Source organism: Triticum aestivum, chromosome 3A (genome assembly GCF_018294505.1).
Source record: "Triticum aestivum cultivar Chinese Spring chromosome 3A, IWGSC CS RefSeq v2.1, whole genome shotgun sequence".
Lineage (NCBI taxonomy): Eukaryota > Viridiplantae > Streptophyta > Magnoliopsida > Poales > Poaceae > Triticum > Triticum aestivum.
In genome coordinates this window covers 80,818,357-80,824,356 of record NC_057800.1, presented here as the reverse complement: position 1 = coordinate 80,824,356, position 6,000 = coordinate 80,818,357, and positions in this window count along the sequence as shown.

Genomic DNA, 6,000 nt, shown 5'->3' with positions numbered 1-6,000 from the left:
TCCTCAATATTTTTTTATTTTTTCCTTCAAGTAATTGTTTTCTTCTTCAACTAAATTTAACCTCTCGATAATAGGGTCGGTTGGAATTTTCGGTTCAACTACCTCCTAGATAAATAAAATCTATGTCACGTTGGTCGGCATAATTGTCATAAACAATAAATGAACCAAATAGTTATAAAAAGATAATATATACCACATCCGAATCATAGCCAGGACGAGGGCCGACGGGGGCGGATACCAAAACCATCGCACTATATAATAACAAGAAATAATAAAAGTAAGAAAATTAGACAAGTATCTATCTAAAGTAAGAAATTTTTTTCTTTCAGAAAGAAGATAAGAACAAGAGGCTCACCACGGTGGTGCCGGTGACGAGATCGGTGCGGGCGATCGATGGTGGTGAAGACGGGAGTGGGATGTGACTGGCCGCTAAACCTAGACAAATCTCGAGGAAAATGGAGCTTTGAGGTCGAGCTTCGAGAGGAGAAAGCTTAACTAGTGTGGCTCGGGCATTTCATCGAACACCTCATGTGCATAGGGGGTGAGCTAGAGCACCAAAAAGCCCTCCCCTCGCCGGCCAAAGAAAAACACAGCACTGGGGTGCTCTGCTCGCGAGCGAGGGGTATATATAGGCACCTCATTGGTCCCGGATCGTGGCATGAACCGGGACTAAAGGGAAGCCTATGGTCCCGGTTCAAGCCACCAACCGGGACCAATGGTGGTGGGCCAGGAGCGAGGCCCATTGGTCCCGGTTCGTCCCACCAACCGGGACCAAAGGGGCATGACGAACCGGGACCAATGCCCCCACGAGGCCCGGTAGGCCCCTGGCCTCACGAACCGGGAGCAATGCCCCAATGGGTCCCGGTTCTGGACTGAAGCGGGACTAATGGGCTGACCCGGCCTGAACCAAAGCCCTCTTTTCTAATAGTGTCGTATGGTTGGAATAGTTGTTTATTTATTACTAAACAGAGAACCTAAGATCTATGGATCCTCATCCACTTGCTAATCTTTTTAAGAGATCCAATTATGATTAACCAGTTGCTAGTGAGTTTTGTGCACTAGATTATCTTTATGAAGTTTTCCTTGAAATTCGTGAATCTGAAAAGTGTGATGAATTACTTTATGAAGCGATTCACGATAGATCTTTGAATAAAAAGCATGATTGCAATGATTTTATTATAAATTCTATTTATGCAAATTGTGCTAATAATATGCAAAACCCTAAGCTTGGGGATGCTAGTTTTGCTATGTCCTCTACTTGTTGCAATGATCATGATTGGGGTGATTCTTCTTTTGATCTTAAAAATTTATTTACTCCCCAAGATGATTATGAGATTTATAATAGTGTTTGCAATAATACTGAAAGTGGGTTTGTAAGAGTGTCAACTTTAGATCCCACATAATTGGATAATGTTCAATCTTATGAAGTTTTTGATAAAAGTGGGTTTGAAAAGGTCATGACTTTAGTTAATGTTAATCCCACTATTTTGGAGAAGTGTCAACTTTGCATGCATGTGGATCGTGTTGAAAATATTTTATGTGATAGCTATTTTGTTGAATTTGCTTATGATCCTACATGTAATTATTACGAGAGAGGAAAATATGGTGGTAGAAATTTTCATGTTACTAAATTACCTCTCGTTATGTTGACATTGCTATTGTTTCTTTCCGCTTCCTTGCATATGCTAGTTTTTGCTTGCCTTGATAATTTGTTTGCCTATAAGATGCCTATGCATAGGAAGTATGTTAGACTTAGATGTGTTTGTCACGTGTTTTATGATGCTCTCTTTGTGCTTCAATTCTTGTCTTTCTTGTGAGCATCATTGAAATATTATGCCTAGCTATAAGGCTTTAAAGAAAAGCGCTTGTTGGGAGACAACCCAATATTACTCCTTGCTGTTATTTAATAAATAATTTATTTAGCCTCTATTTTGGTTGTGTTTTTTTGTGTTTAATTAGTGTTTGTGCCAAGTAGAACCGTTGGGAAGACTTGGGGAAAGTCTTGTTGAACTTGCTGTAAAAAAACAGAAACTTTAGCGCTCACGAGAACTGCTGTCATTTTTATTTGGAGAGTGCTATTTAGTTAATTCTTTTTGAAGATGATTAATAGATAAATTCCTCATGTCCAGAAATATATTTAGAATTTTTGGGGTTCCAGATCTTGCGCTACCTACAGATTACTACAGACTGTTCTGTTTTTGACAGATTCTGTTTTTCGTATGTTGTTTGCTTATTTTGATGAATCTATGGCTAGTAAAATAGTTTATAAACCATAGAGAAGTTGGAATACAGTAGGTTTAACACCAATATAAATAAAGAATGAGTTCATTACAGTACCTTGAAGTGGTCTTTTGTTTTATTTCGCTAATGGAGCTCACGAGTTTTCTATTTTAAGTTTTGTGTTGTGAAGTTTTCAAGTTTTGGGTAAAGATTTGATGGATTATGAAATAAGGAGTGGCAAGAGCCTAAGCTTGGGGATGCCCATGGCACCCCCAAGATAATCTAAGGACACCTAAAAGCCAAAGCTTGGGGATGCCCCGGAAGGCATCCCCTCTTTCGTCTACTTCTATCGGTAACTTTACTTGGAGCTATATTTTTATTCACCACATGATATGTGTTTTGCTTGGAGCGTCTTTTATGATTTGAGTCTTTGCTTGTTAGTTTACCACAATCATCCTTGTTGTACACATCTTTTGAGAGAGCCATACATAATTTGGAATTTGATAGAATACTCTATGTGCTTCACTTATATCTTTTGAGCTCTATAGTTTTACTCTAGTGCTTCACTTATATCTTTTGAGTTTTATAGCTTTGCTCTAGTGCTTCACTTATATCTTTTAGAGCACGGTGGTGGATTTTTTTTATAGAAACTATTGATCTCTCATGCTTCACTTATATTATTTTGAGAGCCTTAGTAGCATGGTAATTTGCTTAATAATAATATGCTTGGTATGCAAGATTAATAATAAAACTTTCTTATGAGTGTGTTGAATACTAAGAAAAAATTGATGCTTGATAATTGTTTTGAGATATGAGGATGGTGATATTAGAGTCATGCTAGTTGAGTAGTTGTGAATTTGAGAAATGCTTGTGTTAAAGTTTGTGATTCCCGTAGCATGCACGTATGGTGAACCGTTATGTGATGAAGTCGGAGCATGATTTACTTATTGATTGTCTTCCTTATGAGTGGCGGTCGGGGACGAGCGATGGTCTTTTCCTACCAATCTATCCCCTTAGGAGCATGCGCGTAATACTTTGCTTTGATAACTTCTAGATTTTTGCAATAAGTATATGAGTTCTTTTTGACTAATGTTGAGTCCATGGATTATACGCACTTTCCTTACTTCCACCATTGCTAGCCTCTCTAATACCGCGCACTTTTCGCCGGTGTCATACACCCACCAAATACCTTCCTCAAAACAGCCACCATACCTACCTATCATGGCATTTCCATAGCAATTCCGAGATATATTGCCATGCAACTTTCCACCGTTCCGTTCATTATGACACGCTCCATCATTGTCATATTGCTAGCATGATCATGTAGTTGACATCGTATTTGTGGCAATGCCACCGTTCATAATTCTTTCATACATGTCACTCTTGATTCATTGCATATCCTGGTACACCATCGGAGGCATTCATATAGAGTCATATTTTGTTCTAAGTATTGAGTTGTAAGAAAAATAAAAAGTGTGATGATCATCATTTTTAGAGCATTGTCCCAAGTGAGGAAAGGATGATGGAGACTATGATTCCCCCACAAGTCGGGATGAAACTCCGGACGAAAAAAAGAGGCCATAAAAAAAGAGAAGACCCAAAAAAATGAGAGAAAAAGAGAGAAGGGACAATGTTACTATTCTTTTACCACACTTGTGCTTCAAAGTAGCACCATGATCTTCATGATAGAGAGTCTCTCATTCTGTCACTTTCATATACTAGTGGGAATTTTTTATTATAGAACTTAGCTTGTATATTTCAATGATGGGCTTCCTCAAAATGCCCTAGGTATTCGTGAACAAGCGAGTTGGATGCACACCCACTTAGTTTCTTTTTTGAGCTTTCATATACTTATAGCTCTAGTGCATCCATTGCATGGCAATCCCTACTCACTCACATTGATATCTATTGATGGGCATCTCCATAGCTCGTTGATACGCCTAGTTGATGTGAGACTATCTTCCCCTCTTTTTGTCTTCTCCACAACCACCATTCTATTCCACATATAGTGCTATATCCATGGCTCATTCTCATGTATTGCGTGAAGATCGAAAAAGTTTTGAAAATTTCAAACGTATGAAACAATTGCTTGGCTTGTCATCGGGGTTGTGCATGATTTAAATACTTTGTGTGGTGAAGATAGAGCATAGCCAGACTATATGACTTTGTAGGGATAACTTTCTTTGGCCATGTTATTTTGAGAAGACATAATTGCTTTGTTAGTATGCTTGAAGTATTATTATTTTTATGTCAACATGAACTTTTGTCTTGAATCTTTTGAATCTGAATATTACCACAATTAAGAAGATTTACATTGAAATTATGCCAAGTAGCACTTCGCATTAAAAATTCTGTTTTTATTATTTACCTACTCGAGGACGAGCAGGAATTAAGCTTGGGGATGCTTGATACGTCTCCAACGTATCTATAATTTTTGATTGCTCCATGTTATATTACCTACTATTTTAGACTATATTGGGCTTTATTTTCCACTTTTATATTATTTTTGTGACTAACCTATTAACCGGAGGCCCAGCCCAGAATTGCTGTTTTTTGCCTATTTCAGTGTTTCGGAGAAACAGAATATCAAACGGAGTCCAAACGGAATGAAACCTTCGGGAACACGATTTTCTCATCAGATAAGACCCAGGAGACTTGGACCCTCCGTCAAGAAAGCCACGAGGCGGTCACGAGGGTGGAGGGCGCGCCCCCCTGCCTCGTGGGCCCCTCGAAGCTCCACCGACGTACTCCTTCCTCCTATATATATCCACGTACCCCCAAACGATCAGAAATGGAGCCAGTCTATCTATGAATAATATTTGAATCTTCTCTGAATTCTTTTATGTATGATTGGTTATCTTTGCAAGTCTCTTCGAATTATCATTTTGGTTTGGCCTACTAGATTGGTTGTTCTTGTCATGGGAGAAGTGCTTAGCTTTGGGTTTGATCTTGCGGTGTCCTTTCCCAGTGACCGAAGGGGCAGCAAGGCACGTATTGTATTGTTGCCATCGAGGATAACAAGATGGGTTTTTTATCATATTGCATGAAACTATCCCTCTAAATCATGTCATCTTGCTTAAGGCGTTACTCTGTTTTTAACTTAATACTCTAAATGCATGCTGGATAGCGGTCGATGAGTGGAGTAATAGTAGTAGATGCAGGCAGGAGTCGGTCTACTTGTCTCGAACGTGATGCCTATATACATGATCATACCTAGATATTCTCATAACTATGCTCAATTCTATCAATTGTTCAACAGTAATTTGTTCACCCATCGTAGAATACTTATGCTCTTGAGAGAAGCCACTAGTGAAACCTATGGCCCCCGGGTCTCTTTCTCATCATATCAATCTCCATCACTTTATTATTGCTTTGCTTTTACTTTGCCTTTTACTTTTCACTTTGCATCTCTATACCAAAAATACCAAAAATATTATTTATCATCTCTATCAGATCTCACTTTCGTAAGTGACCGTGAAGGGATTGACAATCCCTAAGCGCGTTGGTTGCGTTGAGCTATTGTTTTTGTGTAGGTACGAGGGACTCGCGCGTAGCCTCCTATTGGATTGGTACCTTGGTTCTCAAAAACTGAGGGAAATACTTACGCTACTTTGCCGCATCATCCTCTCCTCTTCGGGGAAATCCAACGCAGTGCTCAAGAGGTAGCAGTCCTCTCCTCTGACTTCAGCTCCATCCTCTCCCAGTTCGTTTTTGAATTTGTGTGTTGATCCACGAACCAGAATTAAGTTTGTCTATTTCTGAATTCCTAATGTTATCTCT